Genomic DNA, 22,801 nt, shown 5'->3' with positions numbered 1-22,801 from the left:
ATTAACAGCAGACACTCCTTCATGAAGATTTAAACAACTGGAATCTTCAATACAGAAAATTGATGTTTAATTAAAGAGGATTCTCACACTTGATTAAGCCATTCTTTACACAGTGGCATAAACACAGTATTCTCCTGTCTCTCCATTATACTCATTCTTTCTTTCCACTAGAAGTGTTGGATTTAGACCCTTCCTCTGGAAATTCTGTGTGTGGATAGTAAATGTTAACTGGTTGCGACCTTACCAATACAACTAGTTTTGGTGGACTTTTGTTCCTCAGAATTAAAACTGTTTCCTTGTAGAGCCTCTGTGGCCCATTCATTTGGATTGCTACCCAATTTACCCTCGTGCTCCTTTATCATCCCCATCTCTCAGTACACCTTGGTCTCTAAAGTCAACCTGAATAGAAAACTTGAACAGGGGGTACCTGGGTGGCTCAGTGGGTTAAGCCTCTTCCTTCGGCTCAGGTCATGATGTTAGGGTCCTGGGATCGAGCCCCACATCAGGCTCTCTGCTCAGTGGGGAGCCTGCTTCCCCTTCTCTCTCTGCCTACCTCTCTGCCTACTTGTGATCTCTCTCTCTCTGTCAAATAAATAAATAAAATCTTTAAAAAAAAGAAAAAGAAAAGAAAAGAAAACTTGAACAGACCCATAAGCAAGGAAATTGAAGCAGTAATCAAAAATCTCCCAACAAACAAGAGTCCAGGGCCGGATGGCTACCCAGGGGAATTCTACCAAACATCTGAAGAAGAACTAATACCTAGTCTTCTGAAGCTGTTTCAGAAAATAGAAAGGGAAGGAAAACTTCCAAACTTTGGAACTTTTTCTATGAGGCCAGCATTACCTTGATCCCAAAACTAGACAGAGACCCCACCAAAAAGGAGAATTACAGACCAATAACCCTGATGAACACAGATGCCAAAATTCTCACCATGATACCAGCCAATAGGATCCAACAGTACATTAAAAAGATTATTCACCACAACCAAGTGGGATTTATTCCTGGGCTGCAAGCATGGTTCAAAGTTTGCAAATCAACCAACGTGATACATGACATTAACAAAAGAAAGGACAAGAACCATATGATGCTTTCAGTTGATGTAGAAAAGGCATTGACAAAATACAGCATCCTTTCTAGATTAAAACTCTCCACAGTGTAGGGATAGAGGGAACATAACTCAATATAACAAAAGCCATCTATGAAAAGCTCGCAGCAAATATTTTCCCCTAAGGTCAGGAACACAACAGGGATGCCCACTCTCACCACTGCTGTTCAACATAGTACTAGAAGTCCTAGCCTCAGCAATCAGACAATAAAAAGAAATAAAAGGTATTCAAATTGGCAAAGAAGTCAAACTCTTATTCTTTGCATATGACATGATACCTTATATGGAAAACCCAAAAGATTCTACCCCAAAATTGCTAGAACTCATACAGCAATTCAGCAATGTGGCAGGATATAAAATAAATGCACAGAAATCATAAATGCATTTCTATACACTAATAATAAGACAGAAAAAAGAGAAATTAAGGAATTGAACCCATTTACAATTGCACCCAAAATTATAAGGTACCTAGGAATAAGCCTAACCAAACAAGTAAAGTTTCTGTATTTTAAAAATGACAGAACACTCATGAAAGAAACTGAGGAAGACAGAAACAAATGGAAAAACATTCCATTCTCATGGATTGGAAGAACAAATATTGTTAAAATGTCTATACTAATTAGAGCAATCTATACATTGAATGCGATCCCTATCAAAATACTATCAACTTTCGGGGCACCTGGGTGGCTCAGTGGGTTAAGCCTCTGCCTTCAGCTCGGGTCATGGTCTCAGGGTCCTGGGATCGAGCCCCACATTGGGCTCTCTGCTCAGCGGGGAATTTGCTTCCCCCTCTCTCTCTGCCTCTCTGCCTACTTGAGATCTCTCGCTGTCAAATAAATAAAATATTTTTTTAAAATACCATCAACTTTTTCACAGACTAGAACAAATAATCCTAGATATTTATGTGGAACCAGAAAAGACCCCAAATAGCTAAAGGAATGTTGAAAAAGAAAACCAAAGCTGGGCATCAAAATGCCAGACTTCAAGCTCTATTACAAAGCTGTAATCATCAAGACAGTATGGTATTGGCAAAAACAGACACAGAGATCAATGGAACAAAACAGAGAATGCAGAAATGGACCCTCAACATTATGGTTAACTAATCTTAAAGTAGGAAAGAACTTCTAATAGAAAAAAAGACATTCTCTTCAACAAATGGTTTTGGGAAAATTGGACAGGCACATGTAGATGAATGAAACTGGAACATTTTCTTATACCACACACAAAGACAAAAATCATGGATGAAATACCTCCATGTAACACAGGAATCCATCAAAATCATAAAGGAGAACACAGGCAGCAACGTCTTCAACCTCAGCTGCAGGAACTTCTTGCCAAAAACATCTCTGAAGGCAAAGGAAATAAAAGCAAAAATGAACTATTGGAAACTTATCAAGATAAAAGCTTCTACACAGCAAAGAAAATAGTCAACAAAACTAAAAGGGAACCTACAGAATGGGAAAAGGTATTTGCAAATGACATTCGGATAAAGGGCTGGTATCCAAGATCTGTAAAGAATTTATCAACTCAAAACCCAAAACACAAAAAATCCCATCGAGAAATGGGCAGAAGACATGAACAGACATTTCTCCAAAGAAGACATACAAATGGCCAACAGACACATGAAAAAATGCTTCACATCAGTTGGCATCAGGGAAATACAAATCAAAACCACAAAGAGATACCACATCACACCTGTCAAAATGGCTAAAATTAAACAAGACAAGAAACAACAAATATAGGTGAGAATGTAGAGAAAGGGAAACACTCTTACACTGTTGGTGGGAATGCAAGCTGGCGCAGCCACTCTGGAAAACAGTATGGAGGTTCCTCAAGAAGTTAAAAATAGAGCTACCCTATGACCGAGCAATTGTTCTACTCGGTATTTACTCCAAAGATACTAATCTGTTGATCCAAAGGGACACCTGCACCCCAATGTTTACAGCAGCAATATCCACAATAGCCAAAGCATGGAAAGAGCCAAGATGTCCACCAACAGATGAATGGATAAAGAAAATGTGGTATATATATGTACATATATGTATTTGTATACATATGTAAGTGTGTGTGTGTATACATACATGCAATAGAATATTACTCAGCCATCAGAAAGGATGAATACTTATCTTTTGCATCGACATGGACAGAACTGGAGGGTATTAGGCTAAGTGAAACAAGTCAAGCAGATTAAGACAATTATCATATAGTTTCACTCATATGTGGCATATAAGAAACAGTGCAGAGGATCATAAGGGAAGGGAGGGAAAACTGAATAGGAAGTCGTCAGAAAGGGAGAAAAACCATGAGAGACTCTTTATTATAGGAAACAAAGTGAAGATTGCTGGAGGCGAGATGAGTGGGAGGATGGGGTAACTGGGTGATGGGCATTAAGGAGGGTATATGATGCGATTGGCACTAGGTGTTATATGTAACTGATGAATTACTGAACTCTACCTCTGAAACTAATGATGTACTATATGTTGGCTAATTGAATTTAAGTTTTAAAAAATCAAGTTAAGGAGATTTTGCCTTTTGCATGCTAAAGTTAGTCTTTGTTCTCTCAGACTAGCATTAAGATTTATAAAAAGGAAATGAAACCAGGGCTCCTAAAAACAATGGTCATGGTTGTTTTTCTCCAGCTACTACATTGTATTGCTTTTTTTCTTCCTTTTTTCATATAGTTACTTTGACCTTATTCTTAGTAGATGCTTTCCTAGGACATCTCCCAGAATAAATTACTTTTCATCATTTTAGACATGCATTAGATTCAAACTTGAGCACTTTCCTTTACAATCTTCAAGTTTTATAATCTGACTTTCGAAACAAGTTTATTATTTTGCACATCACACTGAAATAGATCATCATATTTCCTTTTAAGTAGATAAGGGAATAAATTACTCTCAATGTGTCATTAATGTCTACAGTTCTTTTAGTAAAAAAAAAAAAAATGAGAAACTACTTCTGTATGAAGCACCATGCAGTTTACAAAGAATTTTAAATGGTGCCACACTAGTTAGAAAATAAGATACGTACAAAATAAATAAAGTAGTCAGGAACTAGGGGAAACTTTGGTAACAGTAAAGTGAGTGTACAGACCCCAGAGAAAGATTCTGGCTGCCAAATTCTTATCATACTTTTTTCACCAACCTTCCTAAAACCTTTGAAAATGTAAAATTGATTCAGGAGTTGAGCATTTTCCTCTCTAAAAACAAAATCTACCCATATTGTGTAGACCAGTCATGAGAAATAGGTTTATTATGGCTAAGGAACAGCCACGACAAAAACTGCTCTTTATAATCTACTGAGATTCACAAAGCCTACCCTCTCAAAGGCAAAATGTGGACAAAACTCATGACCCTTCTCACTGGCCACATTTCTATAATAGAAGCCCATGCCAATTAGAAGCACCAAATTAGTAGGAGAAATAACCAGAAAGGACTCAGCAAGGCATACCTAACAATTTCAGATCCATTCCCAAACTATTTTTAAAATGTTTACAAGTAATTAGGGTCCCAGTTTCACCACATTTTACTCAACAAAACTAAGACTGAATGTTCCAACTTCCATTTACAAACAAGTATTAACAGATAATAACAGCAATTTTGCTAAATGTGTAAGATTTTAGACAAAGTCTCCCATAAAAGCCCTGAAGGATTTTTACTGTGAGATACCCACCAGTTTGGGAGTTTACCTCACATTTTCAAGGACATATATGTAGCATCTATGTTCCAAGGGAGGGAACACGAGTAGTTAAAGTTTTTCAAAGGGCCCTGGTTTAGGATGCCATAGCTTGAATTCTTTTCCCTTCAACATCCTGCCAACTATTTCCAATTTCAAATTCAAACACCTGTAAATTCTCATCATCACTCTTTTCTCACTCAATGTTTTGAAGATATCTTTGATATTCTTCATAATAATTTTGATATTATTCCCTTTTCTATAACCAAACACAACTTTCACCTTTCATTTCTTACACTCAAAGCTCCTGTTTTGTATTTCTCATATTTATTCATATATCTGTGACTTTGGGCAAGTTATTTAAACTTTCTGAGGTTTTTTTTTTATTATTATTACTAAAAATCCCTAAACATATAATGTCTAAATTACAAGATTTATGAAGATTAAGAAGTTAAGTGAGGTAATACATTAAGAAAAGCACTAAGTAGTAAACTGGGTATGTGTCTTACAAGCCAAGCATTTCCTCAGTATCTCCTTTCCTATTTTCTTTCATTTTTTATTAATTAGGTTATTCTTTTTTTTTACAGTGTGTAATTTAAATTGACATTTCTCATCGATGCAACATGGAATCAAATTGGCCAAGCTGTATTCGGGGTTCCTGTTTTATATTTCTCGTATTTCTTTATATGCCTGTGGCCTTATTTATTTTACCTCCAACAAGTAGGAATTCCAGGAGACCAGCGTATTTAAAATAGGCTTGGTCATACCCAGGGCTGGTTAGTGGCCGCAGCCTTGGCTCCATCTGTTTCAAAAGGCCTTTGGTAGAGCTGGGTGTTGCTGACCTCCCTACTTCCCAGGGGAAGGGAGGGAGTGAGACCATGTCTCGTGTATATGTGGTATCACCGTCCAAGGAAACTTCAGTCTCCACTGCTCATACCTGGCCTATGGGGCCTTCATAACCCTGATTTTGTTAAATTGCTACCTCAAGCTTACCTCCTCCTGCCTCAGCAGTATTCCTAGCTACTAAGTCACTGATTTCAGCTGCTTGAGGAGAAACGTAAGCACGTCTTAGTTCTATAATAGATCAAAATTTGCATCGGCCACACTGCTGTGCAGTTGCCCTTGCTTTTACTTTTGTAAGAAAGAAGCAAACCAGGATGCCAGGGTGGCTCAGTGGGTTAAGCCTCTGCCTTCGGCTCAAGTCATGACCCCAGGATCCTGGGATCAAGTCCTGCATCAGGCTCTCTGCTCAGCAGGGAGCCTGCTTTCTCTCTTTCTGCCTCTGCCTGCTTGTGCTCTCTCTCTGACAAATAAATAAATAAATAAATAAATAAATAAATAAATAAAATCTTAAAAAGAAAAAGAAGCAAACCAATGTGTTGTGTTCCTGTGTTTAGTGCCATAGTTTCCAAAGCTCCTTTCAAGTAAGAATAAAAGCTCAAGTATGTTTTTTTTTTTCCTCTCAAGAGGCACCATCTCATCCTATTAGTTCAAAAATACTTGGTTTCATAGATTGAATCTAAAAATATAGATGCTTGCAAAGTATAAAACCTATTTATACTGGGTGAATGATGGGATGCCACTGAAAATGAAGTGGTATTGTGTAAAGTTTTTGCTGGATGGTTGTTTTATTTATTTTAGTTTGCATGCAGCTTCTGAGAAGTTTGAACAGAAGCAGTTTGTGATGTGGCAGTCACTCTTTCCAACAATACTAAGAATTAGTCTTTTGTCCGCACACACTGACTGCAATGCAGTCTCTGTTCTAGTACACACTGATGCTGTTGCCTATTTTCAGCTGGGTTGATGACTACATTCCAGACTCATGAAAACTAAGCACTGCTGTTATGGTACAAACCCCGGGTTTTCCTCTTGGCTGACACTAAAAATAACCCACCAAATTTGTAATTTTCAAGATAATTTTGGCTTTGGTTTTGTAAGTGATGGCATGCATCTGGACTATGCCATCTGACCTTGACATTGCTTCAAACACTATCTGAATACTTCATCCTACACTGGACTAAATAAGTTCATTTTAAATTCTTTTGGCTTAGTAGCTATGTGAAAACAATATAAGTACAAATATTCTAAAGATTACTCAGCACACATTTTACCTAACACTCATTTCACTTAAGAAATAATATCTATGTCAGTAGACTATATTAATTTACTAAGGCTTACATATTTTTTATTATAAATTAGTGCAATATTTTATTTCTAGCTACTTTCCTTTTGCTTTAGACATAGAAAAAAAGAAGTACCACTGAAAGGCAACTTAGGACATTTTTAGGCTCTGCCAAATTTTCAAAGTTTCATGCTTGTGGAATGCTAATTATATGCACAAAAGGGTGGACAGTCCACCTTTTCTGCCCTCGGGATCCTTTGACATCTAGGAAAAGTGATTTCCAGCAGTCCAGCAGCTTCTGTCCAGCAGGAGGATGGCACATTGTTTTGCAAGAAAGTTGGGGCTTTTCCTGGGACACGGGGGAGGCAGCTGATGCAACTGGAAGGATTGCCATCTGTCCCCATGACCACAGGCTGTCACACGTATGTGCTTCTACCAGGTCACGCATTTAGACTGTGTAGTCATGTATTTAGACTATGTGATTAGACCTGCTGGGGACAGAAGGGAAGGGCTGGACAGTGATAGTCTCTCCCTCAAGCCCTTACCAAAAGCCTGTTCCTTCTTTTGTTTGCCTGATGTTGATCCGGAACTTTTCAGGCTATCCATTTCACTCAATAGATACCTGTCACGTCATTAACAAGGAAGGTCAAACAGCACACAAAATGGATTTGGAATTTCAACTTAGAATTTGTCATGAAGGACAGAGTGCTTTATTCTGACTCAAGAAAAGATTTATTATCTACAGAGAAATCTTCGGTGAGACTGAGAATTTCCTCCTTTGATAACTTTTGTCTCTCGATAAGCTGGTGAAAGCATATAGAATGACCTTCCAGCATCTTATGAAATATTTAAGTTATGTTTTTATTGTGAGTACCTGATAGACAGCTACAAATCTGTGAGGAGGTTCATCAGTCTTTTTTCAAGTTAATACGGGGAAGAGTGACACATCTGTGATGGCGGCTAATGACCCCCTGTCAGCAACTGATCTCATCACTACATCAGCGAGAGATGGACTACAAGACCTCGACGCCAAGAAGAAGGTGAAAGTGGGAACAAAAAGGGGTGAAAGAAGGTAGAGAAGTCCAGGGGAAAATATGCAGAGCGTGGGAAGGATCTTCCTGGTGACATTTCAATGAATAGATTCACTTTTCCCAACTGACAATAACAGATCATGAGAAAAAATAACCTGTGTCCTGCATTGGCTCCCTCGAGAGCCGTATGGCTAGTGTGGATTTGCTCTTTTTGCAACCTGACTAGACAGAAAGTTTTATCCTGCCCTTAAATATGAGGCATATTTCTCAGATTAACAATATAAATGTGCTCATGGTGAGAATAAGAGGGCCACGGAAAGTTCTGAGCACGAGTCAGGCCACTCGGGGTGTCCGCATCAGACGTCTCAGCCGTGGTGCCGTGCACCCCAGCACTGTTAACTGCACAGAGAACAAATGGATGAAAATGAGCTGTCCCTCTTTTTGAAGTGACTCCATGGCTCATAAACCCATAGATAAAAGGCTGTCTCCTGTTTATTATAAAATGACTGGGAAAAATTCAAAGACTTCAGGGCATTTTCAGTCCTTTCAAACAGGCTCCAGTATGTTTTCTCAGCACCGTCTCCCACACTGTAGCGCGGCAGCACAGAAAAAAAAAAAAACCTGACCAGGAGCAACTCAGCTGTCATCTAGATAGGATCTCTGATTAAATAGGAAAAGGAAGAAAGGAAGGGGAAGGAGAAATTGAGCGGAAGAACAACAGGAGTGACAAGAGAAGGGAATAGAATAGCAAGACATCAACAAAGTTGGGACATTTTCTCTTCTGATGACAACCAAACTATCACAAATCTCTCAGTGCATTGAGTCTTTCCACGGAAAATGTCCCAGTATAAAAGAGAATTCCACATAGTGCTTTTCTTTATTTTAATTACATTAAATTACTCAAGACAGCCATCTGACTATTTTGGGCGCAAAGAAAGAGGCCTGGGCTTTGCTCTTCCTAGAAACATGGGAAAGATGTGTGCTGCCATCCAACGGCTTTCAGAAGTGTTGGCACCCTGCCAGTGCCGTGCTCAGTCAGAATATCAGCGATGGGATAGACTGACATTAGTTGCAAAAGACAGTCCAACCACTCTTGGAAATTTCAGTCCAATCAGAAGAATATATAAGAGTCACGATTTCTTAAAAGTAGCACCCACCAAGTAGCACGCACAGAGAGACAAAATTCTAGGCACTCAAGTTCATAGATTCTATGCACCCATCTTAAGTCATACTCTCCATACCAGGGAAGAATTATGATCTTTTCCGGGCCTACAATCCAATTTCGTACTTCTTCTCCAGCTAAGGAGAAGGCCTGTCAAAGACAGACTGGAGGCATCACTTCGATATCATTTGCCAAACTCAAACCAAGAACTTTGTTTCCTCAGTGAGTCTCTAAGTAGAGGCACCTGTATAACCTGACACTTTGGCACAGAAATGATTTGGTCAACTCTCTCTCCTCTGGGGAAAACCTATGCTTTATTTATCTTTTTAAAAATTATTTGTTGTGCTTAGTAATTTTTCTCAAAAAATGATACGGTGGAAAACGATTGCAGAAGCTTAAAAGATGCATACAGAAAAATATCGAAAATATCGAGAGACTTTCAGAGATTATCAGATAAAATTTTATTAGAATAGAAGAAAGGGAAGATATAAATTAGGAGAGATGAAGCGGGAGTGTGTTTAGGGAGGGGGGTAGGAGTGGAGGTAAATGGAGTCGAACTAGGGAGGCTGAATGTGGGAAATGCAGAAAGAGCAGTGTGGGTGTGAAGCTGAGAGATAATGTTGGGAAGGCTGTAACCTGAAACTGTGGGAATTAAGTCAAGAGGAAAAGTTGGTTATTTTGAATGAGGAGGGAAGGAGGAATTCATGGGAAAATATTGAAGGCTACACAAAAATGCTAGGTTTGAAATGAGTCAAAAGTAATGTACTGAACAAGACATTACTGGATATGTTGTGGCAATACCAATAAACAAAAGACCTAAAAATATCTAACATTTCCACCAGGACTTCCCAAAGTCATCAAAAGGATTTTTTTTTAAGGATTATTTCATTTGGTCCTCATAATGACCCTATAAAGAAGGCAGATTAATTATCACTAACCTTAATCCATAACTGAAGACACTGGCCTTATTCTTGTGGAGCTTAAAACAAATCAAGGTGAGAGAAAACGAAGAGGAGCAGGAACAAAAAGATAATAGCAAGCAAGGGCAGCAGATGAACGAAAGTAAATGTTTCGTATGTTCACTCACAACGGGGGGGGGGAGGGGCTGCTACTGGCATCTAGTGTAAAGAGACCAGGGATATAGCTAATCTTCCCACACAGCAGAGAACAGCAAACCCCCCAACAAAAATCAGTCAGCCTAAAATGTCCAGCCTAGCAAGCAGAAAAGAAGTTTTGTCCATTGTTGGCATAGCTAAAATGTCAATAGTGCCGTGGTGGAAAATCTTGGTATACAGTAATCCATTATGGATATTTATTTAGAAAATTGTTTATAAAAGTAGATACGTTAGGTATTAGCATCAGGTATTATTAGCACAAATTTCAAACTACTCTTAACTTGGGTGATATAAAGGCAACTTGCTTTGTTTCACTACCTGAAAATCCGAACATTATTTTTATTATGTTATTTTAGTCACCATACAGTACGTCATTAGTTTTTGATGCAGTGTTCCAAGGTTCACTGTTTAAGTATAACACCCAGTGCTGCATGCAATACATGCCCTCCTTGATACCCAACACCAAGCTTTTGTTTCAAATAGTAAATAACCATTGCTTAAAGTAACAAAATCTAAAATCTACAGAAAAAATGAACCATTTTCTTCCACAAATACCTCATAAGAAAAACACATACAAAGGAGAGGGAGGGAAAGCCTTAGAAGTTACTGAGGAGACATATCAACCAGAAACAATGTATAAATTTTGTTTAAATTCTAACTTGAACAAAAGCTTCCTTAAACATTTATGAGACAATCAGAGAAACTGAACACTGAATGGACATTTGATAAATATTAAGGATTTGTTATTTGTAGATGTAATAATAATACAATAATATAGTATGTTATAAAAAGACACCTTATCTTTTAGAAAGTATACTGAAATACTGCTGGATAAAATGATACACTATCTGGGACTTGTGGGAGGAAGTATGTGCTAGGGTATTATGAAAAGTGATTGGTCATGAGCTGGTAATTTTTGAAGATGGGTGATTTATCGTACTAGTTTCTTTAATTTCTTTGTATTGTGTATAGATGTAATAATCACTAAAATAGTTTTTTAAAAGCACTTACATATATATTTAATATATATATATCACACACACACACATAGAGACACACACATATGTATATGTCAACCTAATTTATCACAAGAGGAACACTACTGTGTAGTGGAAAAGGTATAGTTTTGCCAATAAGGGATGTTGTATCAGTAGATTATTCATTTGAGGGGGGAAAACATTACTTGTCAAAGTCACAAAAATCAATCTGTGATTTAGGCGAAAAAGGTAAACCAATAACTTTTTTTTTTTTTTTTTGAGATTTTATTTATTTGACAGAGAGAGAGCACAAGCAGGGGGAACAGCAGGCAGAGGGAGAGGGAGAAGCAGGCTCCTTGCTAAGTAGGAAGCCCAACTTTGGGCTTGATCCCAGGATCATGCGATCATGACCCGAGCTGAAGGTAGATGCTTAACTGACTGAGCCACTCAGGCACACCCCCTCTCCATAAACCAACAACTTTAGATGAAAACAGAGGTGGCCATCTTCATGAGTGTAGAGTAGCCCAAGTTTTCCTAAATAAGACACAAATATCCTTAAATTACAACAATAACAACAACAAAAATTGATAAAACATTTGTCCTACAAAAAATCATACCTAGACTATATAAACAACACCCCATGCCACTCAGGGAAACAGGAAGCCTAATGGAAAATAAGCAAAACACTCAAACAAGCAATTCACATAAAAGTATATCCAAATGGCTAAAAATACAGGAAAAGGTACTCGTATTTGGTATTTACTGATGAAATGCAAATTAAAACCACCTTGTGCTCTCTCTACGACCTCACCAGGATTGCTAAAATGAAAAGGCAGACAAACAATAGCGGGTGTTGTCTGTAGCGACTTGAAGTGCGGTGCATTCTCCGCATGACAGAGGAAGTTGTACTGCTTCTTAGGAAAGGTGTTTGTCAGTGTCCTCTAAAGCTGAATATAGGCATGTCTTATGACGCAGCAATTCAGCATTTAGAGATGTATCCAACAGAAATTAACACACGCATAAGCAAAGTCCTGTACTAGAACATTCACCATTCCAGTGAAACTCTCTTTATCAATAAAAATTACACCTGGAGCCAAAAACAGTTAAACATCAAACACACAAACAACAAAGTAAATACAATTTCATTTCAATAAAGTCTGAAGACAGACAAAACCAACCTCTGGCTTTAGAAGTCAGTAGGTATCATCCTTGGGGAAGAGAGCAGTATTTAGAGGTGACATACAGGGGGAATTTGATTTGCTGGCAAATCCTTTTTTTTTTTTTGGCTTAGGTGATGGCCACCTATGTGCATTCAGTTTTTTAAAATTCTTAAACACATATCTAAGATCCATGCATATTTATCTAAATTATGTTATATTTTAATAGACAAATTGCCACAAAACCATTATTAACTCTATTTTATGTTAAAGCCTAGAGCTTGCTATGAAATAAGTAAATATCCTAGAGGAAGCACTTGGTCAGCCCGTTCTCAACAATATTTCTTATGACACTCTGACAATGTGATGTGACGATAGAATAAATGTGTCCTGAAAAAAAGAAAAACTAAATCATGATAAAAAAAATCAAATATTGCACAGGCTGATGACGGATATTGGATTTGATAAAATATCAAAGAAACTGCAATGAGAATTATTGTATTTTCATGATTTTAAAGTAATATTTCAAAATGAAATAAATCAATCAAGATGTGCAGAGATGTACTTGATTAAACCAAGTAATATCCTATGCAATCTGAGATTTTAAAACTTCGAATATTTTTTTCTTAACGAGCCTATACTAAAAAAAAAAAAAAAAGCAGGTAAGAAAATGTTGTAACTGAGGCGGCATTTCCCATTTAGGTCATTATTTACAAACTGTGAATTAGCCTTCTGTGGGGAGGTAATGTTTTGATATTTAACATAATTCTCAACATTTTTTTTAAGATTCTATTTATTTATTTGACAAAGAGAGATAGTGAGAGAGGGAACACAAGCAGGAGGAGTGGGAGAGAGAGAAGTAGGCTTCCTGCTGAGCAGGGAGCCCGATGTGGGACTCGATCCCAGGACCCTGGGATTATGACCTGAGCCAAAAGCAGACACTCAATGACTGAGCCACCCAGGCTCCCCTGTTCTCAACATTTTTAATGCCAACAGTATGGCATCATAGTGGAAAATAAAGAAGTACATATTAAAAAGTATAGCATTAAAAATAATTTCTTTCTAGAAAAAGACTGATTCTCATACAGTTATGAAATGCGTGGCAGTACTTGACCAATAGAAAGAAAAAGATTAAACTATACTGAGTGTTTATCATGTTCTAGTTTTAATTCTTGGCTCCATCTATGTTTTCTCCTTTAATCCCTGAAAGAGTCCAGAGAGGATGATAACACTGTCCTATTTTACAGGTGAGGAAATACAGTAAGTTGCTTAAACATGAAAAGATAGTGAATGTTTAGAATGTTAACTGAGGTCTGAATTGTGCAGGAGGGCATGGTCCATATGGACCAGGATGACCAAGGGTATTTTCATAACCAATTGATTCTAAATTGGACCCTGAAGCATAAGTAACATTTAATTTTGGAGAAAACTTCAGAGCAGAAGTAGGAGTTTAAAAGTTAGATATAAGCTATATTCACCTTATCTTTGATGTTCATGGCAGGATGAAAAATTGTCCTCAAAGATATCTAAGTCCTAATCCCTGGAAACTGTCAATGTTATCTTATATGGGAAAAGGGTCATTGCAGATGTGATTTATAGATCTTGAGATGGGGAGTTTACCCTGGATAATCTGGACAGACCCAAAATGTGATCACAAGTATCCTTGTAAGAGGGAGGCTGAGAGAGAGAGTTTGTACAGAAGAGAAGACAATCACCAAGGCAGAACTTAGAGTAATGCAGCCACAAGCCCAAGAATGTCAGCAGCCTCTAGAAACTGGAAGAGGCAAGGAGGGTATTCTTCCCTAGAGCTTCCAGAGAAAGCAAGACACCTCCAACATATTGGCTTTAGCTGGTTAAAAAAATAAAAAATACTTGGAATATCTGCCTTCCAAATTATAAGAGAATAAACATGTGTTGTTTTAAGCCACCAAGTTTGTGGTAATTTGCTTATAGCTACCATAGGAAATAATACAAGTCTTAAGTAAAATTAGTTGGATCCCAGTGACAGATCCAGAATTTCTGTGTTGTAGAAGCTGATGCACAACAGTCTGATTGGATGGGTCCCCAGAGATTTTCCTTAAGCTGTTTTTCATAGCAAATGTACTATTTTCACTTGAATTATAGGTCTAAGGGGGAGGAAGTGGCTTGGTGAGAACTTTCATAGATTATGAAGATATTATAGAACCCCATCTACTTCTTGAAACCTAACTGTTGAGCCTTAATCCTAGTCCCCAAATAGAAATTGCTTTCTTTCTTGATTTTTGCCAAATACCCCGCTCATGTAAGGTGGTTGTAAAGAGAAAGCAAGCGGGCATGAACACCATAACAATCAAAATGACACAGAAGCCAGAAGACAGCCCCACCTTCAAGTGACCTCTCTTCTTGCCCTGACTGCTAGTGAAGAAGAAGGCAGAGTAGCAGACCCCTCCCTGGGAAGGTGAAGACATCTATCACAACTCAGTTCCCATCTCCTCAGTTCTCCAGCCTGAGGCTGGAAGGAATTAGGACAGCAGAAAAGGCTTTCAACTGGTTGAGAGATGGAACCTTTAAGGAGGATCTTTCTTAACACCTGGATGTCTAGGCAGTTTGTCCAGTATTTCAACCTGGGAGGGGAAAAAATATTGGCAGCATTTGTGTAAAGAAGCAATAAAGAAAGAATAACGTTTGTTTGTTACATGTACTCAGATCTACTACAGAAAAAAATGACTTCTTGCATACCTCTTTTTTTTTTTTTTAAAGATTTTATTTACTCATTTGACGGACAGAGATCACAAGTAGGCAGAGAGGCAGGCAGAGAGAAAGGAGGAAACAGGCTCCCCGCTGAGCAGAGAGCCAGATGCGGGGCCCGATCCCAGGACCCCAGGATCATGACCCCAGCCGAAGGCAGAGGCCCAACCCAATTTGTACAACACAGTTGAAAAAGTTACAAAGTTGGCAATGTTAAAGAACTCCCCCAGGGTCATACAGAGAGGGAAAATAGTAAGAGCTATCGTATGCTTTCTTAGGCTGTTCTGTTCTTTGTTAAGCAGGGTGCTCAGTGAATAATGTGCATTATCTCATTTAATCATCATATAACGCCACAGGGTGCGTAGTTTATCTCCAGTCTTCAGATGAAGAAACAGCCTTAAAGAAATTGAGCAATTGCTGACTGTACCAGAGCAGGGATTTACCCAACCTCTATCTAATTCTAAAGAATACGTGTGTGTTCTGCTTTGAAAATATGTTAAAAAAAAAAAAAATCAAACAAACCAAATTTGGAGTTCCGGTAGAGCAAGGATATCCCTTGTCAATGGATGAGCCTGATTAGGTTCATAAAAGGAAAGAAAAAGATTGGGACTTGTGAAAGACTATTGTGGAGAAGAATTTACTTTGTGACTGTCAAATAAAGGCAATGCCAACCTTTATCTGGTTCTGTTTAAAAGGAAGACAAGACATTTTTTTTTCTGAAAGAGAAATTTATTGAAAGTCTTTTCATGGATACCTGTACTACGGCTACAGAGGTTTTGATGCTGATGGAGTATGCTCCCACAATTCACCAGAGTAAAAGCATAAACATTTCAGCTGCAGAAAATTGGTGGGACCTGGATGATCGATTCTGGATAAATACCCTTCCGCACAGACACAGATCAATGCATCAGTGCAAAGGAGGATTCCATCCATGCACAATTTGCAAGCCTCTAGATCCTTGCTGTGCAGGCTGTAACTTGATCCAAGAGCTGGGATCCAGATTTTCTGGACTCCCACAGCAGTTAAGTATTGAAGCAGTTGGCAATGAAGGCCTTAGAGAAACCATTGCACATGAAAGGCATGAGTCACCTTCCATGTGGACACAGACTGCCTGGGTGCTCACTACTTGTAGAGGGAGCAGATGGGAGTTTAGAGAAGAAAGATTTGTTATGATAGTGTGTATTCTGTGAAGCAAAGTCTTCATAGCAATACTATGAGATGGATTCGTCCATCTTTATGATCAAGCGATACTGCAATAAATTTGCCCAAAGGTAGCTTAGCATGGAGTAATACCTCTGGACATGCCATCAGAAGACACAGCTTACTATTCTGCTTCTGCCGCTTCTTAGCTGGAGAATTTTGCAAGCTTTCTATTTTTTAGTTTTAATCTTCCAAACTGAGTACAAATACTGCATATTTTCTATAACTGTGAATAATTGCCAAATAATGTACAGACATATTATTTTTTTGAATGACGATGTAGCTGTTAGATTGGGGATTCCATCTCTTTCTGCAGAATGCTGTTTTTCTATTTTACAAGACATGAGAAGAAAAGTGTAAATGTGACAGGGAAAAGGAAAAGAAATGTCCTTGATGCATCAATGAAATGTGAATTCTGCCAGGGATATGATCATGCCTGAGGTGATTACAAGCTGCCTTGCTAAATACTAAATTTGGCTGATGGGAGGCTCAGTTTTTTTAATAGAAATTACTACACAGAGTAGCATAAATTTTCATCCAATATGTCATACATGCCAGTTCTCTCTTTCTAACTAGATCATAAAATCTTCGAGGCTGTGTACCCTGTGTTAGACTTTCTCGTCCTGCTACATGCTTAATGCAGTGCTAGGCACACAGAAGTATACAATAAATTTGTCATTGTCTATAAGAAAACACTTTTGAGGAGAAGCATTATATACAGAGGGTAAGGACATAAACTTTGGCATTAGATAAATCTGAGTTTAAATTATACCTCTTAAAGCTTCTAGACCTGGGGCAAAATACATAAGCTCTCTAATTCAATTTTCTCATCAGAAAACCGAGGGTAAAAATATTATCTAACTCCCACAATTACAATGAGTAGTAAATAAGGCGATGTGTGTCCAACGCTTAGCCAAGTGTCTAGCATACATGCACATACACATGCCCAGTTGCTGTTGGGTATTATTTGTATTACTTCGGCCAGATTTGGCAATGACAAATGGATGGTCATGGAAGACAGGGAGGGCTTCTACAATAGCATCCACAGATTTCGTGTTATCTTAATGAATGCTTTTTTTCCCCCATCATCTGCTTTACATTTTTTTTTTGAAAAATGCATAGGGTTTAAATAAATAAAGTCAAGGAAAACTATGAGGAGCTATTTCAAATAATTTATTCAAATAATTTATTTTAGGCAAAAGTATATTAGTGTTGTTAATCTGGGCATATTTTGCAGTTCTGGGGTAATTACCAGTGAAAGAAATGAAGACAAAACCTTAAAATTTTTACTTTCATGTCTCTGTTGAATGGGGAATATTTCTGGCCTCATTAAAAAAAAAATCCATGTTTCTAATAGATGAGCAATATATGAAAAAATAAACTTACCAAAAATCTTTTATAGCTGAGAAATCCAATCAATATGCAAATACTAGTGAAATTATAGTTATATATGTAATATATAATGCATGTGTTATCATCTTAGAACCCATAGTTTATACATGTTTTGTTAATGCTCCACTGCATTAATATTCAAAATAACACAAAATTAGCACTGATGGAGACCTTAGATATCATCAAATTCATTGTCTTATTTTGTAGGAAAGAAAATTGAGGAAAAATACAGGTGAAGACTCACTACTAAGATCAGATTGGAAATTAGAAGCAGTTCTAGGGTATAATCTCTTCTAATTCATGTTGCCTTCAGTTTTTAATGATTTATTTACAATGACAGTCATAAAGATAAACATTAACATTCCATTAAACTGGTACTTTTTAACTCCCAATTTGTCTAGCAGTCCTGTGTAATGAAAAAGAAGATTGATAACGAATTATTTATTGTTACTTGGGTCTATTTGTTGGCAAGGAGCCATCAAAGATTCCTTGTCAAAGAAATACCTCCCTACATGCCCTACTTCCTGAAATTTTGTTATTAAAGGATTATTTATTTGAATTAAGTGATTAAACACTCTAAAGATCTATTGAGATGCAAGCATTGATTAGAGGAGAAAAAGCTAGATGTTCAGGGGTTATCTGTCATTTATGTTTGAAAGAACGAAGAGATAAAATTGGATCTGTCAACTATATGATACTCCTCTTACACTCTCTCTATAACTGAACAATGGGCATTTTCGAGAACAGGAATCAAACCTCATTCACCTTTGTACCGTTCCCAACTCCTGGTGCCTGGTACTAAGGAAGAGATTTAATTGTTAGATGAATTTTTAAATTTATTTTTATTGGACATCTAGCCTGTGCAATTCTCAGTGCTTAGTACTTTTCAGTGTGTCATCTCTCAAATTTAACAATATTTTGAGATAGCTATTATTTTTCCCCATTTACGCATGAGCAACCTGAGGAGATAACAGATACCTTGTTTAAATGTACAGGATTAGCAAATAGAGGTGCTTGAATTTCTCTTAAGAGTCAATTCTTTCTCTAACATCAAGAAAGGCCGCAAAGTCCAGAGAACCACAGACTTTAAGAACTTGAAGAGATCCTCAAATTATCTAGACATTCAAAGGTAATCATATTTGGGATTGAAATTAGTTTCCCTCACTCCTTAGCTTTTGATTTATTCCCAATACTAGTGTAAATTCAGTGATCAAATTAACTCTTTTCTCACCATTAACTGAAAACAAGGTAAATAGACTAATGATAATTCTGGAAGGGCAGAGAGGGGAATAATAGTAATAGCTCACCATTTATTGTGCAATTAATATGTGTGAGGAATATTTATTGCTTCATTCCATCACCACAGGAACCCTATGGGGTAGACACTGTAATTATCCTCATTTTACAGAGAAAGCTTGAAGAGAGAACCTAAGTTCATCTGTATGTAATAAAGAATTTGGCCTCACTTAAAAAGAGCCCTTTTCTGATGATTGTTAAGAGGTACCTCTTAAAACCTTGGAATTTCCCAAGTGTTAAGACAGGCTTTGTTATTCATAGTAGACCCCTTGGACTATACCTAATGATTTATTCCAACGAGGTGGCTCAAGGTAGAGAGGGGATGACTACAGACTGAGTTCAATCATTGGCAATTAGTCAATTAGTTAAAAGAAATGCAAATCAAAACTATAATGAGATATCATCTCACATTGGTTAGAATGGCTATCGTTGAAAAGGTTAGAAGTAACCAATGCTGGTGAGAATGTGAAAAAAAGGGAACCCTTGTGCACTGTTGGTGGGAATTTAAATTGGTGCAGCCACCATGGAAAATACTATGGCAGTTCCTCAAAAATTTAAAAATAGAACAGCCATATAATCCAGTAATTGCACTTCTGGGAATATATCCAAAGAATGTCAAAGAGATATCTGCACCCCTTCTGTGTTTACAGCAGCATTACCTGTAATTACCAACACATGAAAACAACCTCAGTTGCCACTGATGGATGAATCAATAAAGAAGTTACACAGACACACGTATGCATACATAGACACACCAGAATATTATTTAGTCATAAAAAAGAAGGCAACACTGCCATTTACAACAACAACAACAACAAAATGGACCTGGAAGGCATTACGCTAAGTGATACAGTCACAGAAAGACAAATACTGTATGATCTTACTTATGTGTGGAATCCAAAAGCAAAAACAACAAAAATGAAATTCATAGAAAAAGAGATCAGATTATCCAATTTATGCTTATGAGACGTGGGGGTGAAGTTCGGGGAACTGGAGGAAGGTGGTCAAATGGTAGAAACTTCCAGTTAGAAGACAAGTAAGTGCTGGGGATGTGACGTACAACATGATGACTGGAGTTAACACTGGGATATGGTATATTTGGAAGTTGTTAGGAGAAGAAACCCTAAGAGGACTCCTCACAAGAAAAAAAAAAGTTTTCTTTTCGTATTTATATGAGATGATAGATATTAACTAAACTTATTGTGGTAATCTTATCAAAATATGTAAGACAAGTCATTATGCTATATTCCTTAAACTTATACAATGTATGTTGTAAGTAAATTTTTTCCCAATAAAACTGAAAAAAAAAAAAAAAACAACAACAATCAATCAATCATACCTGTGTAAGGAAGCCCCAGTAAAAACGTTGAATATTAAAGCTCAAGTGAGCTTCCCTGGTAATCCTCTGTCTGTACGGCCACATACCCATACTGGGAAGGTACCTTGTCCTTCAGACAATGGAAGCTTCATACTGGGAACCCTCTTAGACTGCACTCTATGTGTCTCTTCCTTCAGCTGGTTGTAATTTGTATCCTTTTCCCTGTAATAAACACGACTGTGAGTGTAGTAGCTTTTAATGAATTCTGTGAGTTTTGTTAGCGAATTAATCAATCCTGAGGGCAATTTTTGGAAATGATTAAACTTACAGTACTCTGAGGTTTGGTCTCATACTAGAATAATATGCCTCTAGACTATTCTCGGCTTACAGGTACCACCAGACATTGGCACCAACCTGGTAAGCTACTGCTGCGTGCTGGCTGGCGTACACCTGGGCTGGGCCTGCAGTGACTGTTCGTTGCATTTGCCAGCTGTTGCTATGAATTCCCACCCTAAATTCAGAACCGGAAAGCTCCCTGAGTCTCATTCTTGTCCCTAGATTCTAGATGACACTCTTGGGGGGCACCTCTTCATAGTGCTTAGCAATTAGTTTAGCTAATGATAGGATCTTCCAAAGGGATTGAGATTTGACTTCCCTCTGCGTGCCTTGGGACAGTCTTCATCAGTTGACCAGGAAATGCTGGCAAGTGATGAAGTAAACAGTTGTGATTTTCCCATATATTTCAGCCTGCCCCTTTGTGTCAAGGGAGGATGCTCTTTGGAGGTACTTGTATGCTGCGAGCCATACATGGAGTCAGTGTGAGAGCATTCCCTCAGAGATCATGACATAGCACCTCACAAAAGGTGTTGCTCTGGACATAAACTCCTGTGCTGCTGCTTGTCCTGCTGCTTTCCAGATTTGTCCCCTGACCCAGCGGGGTATGAGGGATAACATTCTTAGAGATGAGTAGCACAATGCTAATGAAAAAGGAAAGGGGGAGTGAGGAAGTCATTCAGTTGATTCAGGAATATAAAATATCTGGATAATGCATGGGGCGTCTTATTAAGCTTTGCTGCCTACCAGCATGCCAGGGGCCTTATGCTCAAAACCCTGAGCCTCAAAAATACAAATGAGGCCATTGTTACTCTCCTGGAAATGGGGTCTGGATTCTAGGAAGTAAGGCTGCCCTCTATGGACAGAGCCATAGAAAGGAAAGCTTAGGGCCACTGAGAGGTTATCTGCTAACCACTGAACAGGTAAAAACAGAGACAGGAAAATTTTAAACTTAAAACAATAACAACAACCCTATCAAATGCAGTCAAATGTTGACTGTTGGTCTTATTATGATTGGTTTGGGTGTTTTCATTGGTCTCTACTCCAAGAGACCAAATCCTCCAAATACGCTATAGCTTCAAACAAACATGGCAAATACTGAGGCCTACATGACATTGGGCTTGGCTTGTACAAGCCCTATAACCCAAAGATGTCATCAGCTTGCCCATCACCAACCAAATTAACAACTGAGGAAAAAGTACTACAGTAATTGCCTACAGACTAATGCTGGAGCTCCAAACTCAAGCACAGATATTTTAATTGACAAACCACTTTACATTCTATTTACATACACCCTAATCAGGCCATATGATTTAAACCTAATTGCAACAAAAAGCCTCTCATCATCCATCTAAATAAAGCTTTTAGCTTCATCCATCCTTAATGAGGGCTTTAGTGGTACCCACTGGTTCTGACAATCCTGACAATCATGGATGCCGACATTGTCTTTGCTAGCTATGCAGCTACAAATCCCTTGATTTACAAGCTATTTACAGGTCAAGCCAATACCTTAAAATTACAAAATGGATCAGCCAGATTATAGTACCATATTGCTACTCAAACAAGACCCACATTAACCCAGTGGGTATTTACTTGAAAGGATTCCCAGTCCCACATTCCACATGACATCACCCCAGCCCGAGAGATGGGCTATTGGAGATGACTTCACCTTCTGCACCAGAGCTGATATCACTCTGGATACTAAAACCTCTGCCCCAGTGACACCCAAAGACTCCCACTCCTAAGGCACTGATAAGCTGAACTCAGACATTTATTTCTTCTCTTCCTATGATATTAAGGATTCTAATGTTCCCTGAGCTCACTGCCTGGCCCATGATCCTGATAAATTGCCTGTACCCTGCCAAAACATATACCCTTACACTATCCTAACTTGAGTGGAATCTGGTAGAGATTACTACTATCTGTGCCATTCCAAAAATTAATGAATATTTTTTACTTTCCCAGGAGGCAGTTGCCTCCTTGACAGTCAACCCTTAGGCCTCCTGAGAAGAGGACAGCTCACTCCAGTAGGTTCTACTATCCCTTCTAGCTTTCCACTACAACCTCCAGCCCAACATCAACAACTACCCCTTTCCCTTGGTCATACCCAAATATCACTAATCTTTATGAAAACTTAACTAAACTACCAACCATATACTCTCTAACAATATAACTGTTGGACGTGCCA

The sequence above is a fragment of the Meles meles genome, chromosome 17 (genome assembly GCF_922984935.1).
Source record: "Meles meles chromosome 17, mMelMel3.1 paternal haplotype, whole genome shotgun sequence".
NCBI classification, from domain to species: domain Eukaryota; kingdom Metazoa; phylum Chordata; class Mammalia; order Carnivora; family Mustelidae; genus Meles; species Meles meles.
Note: the sequence above shows the minus strand (reverse complement) of the source record.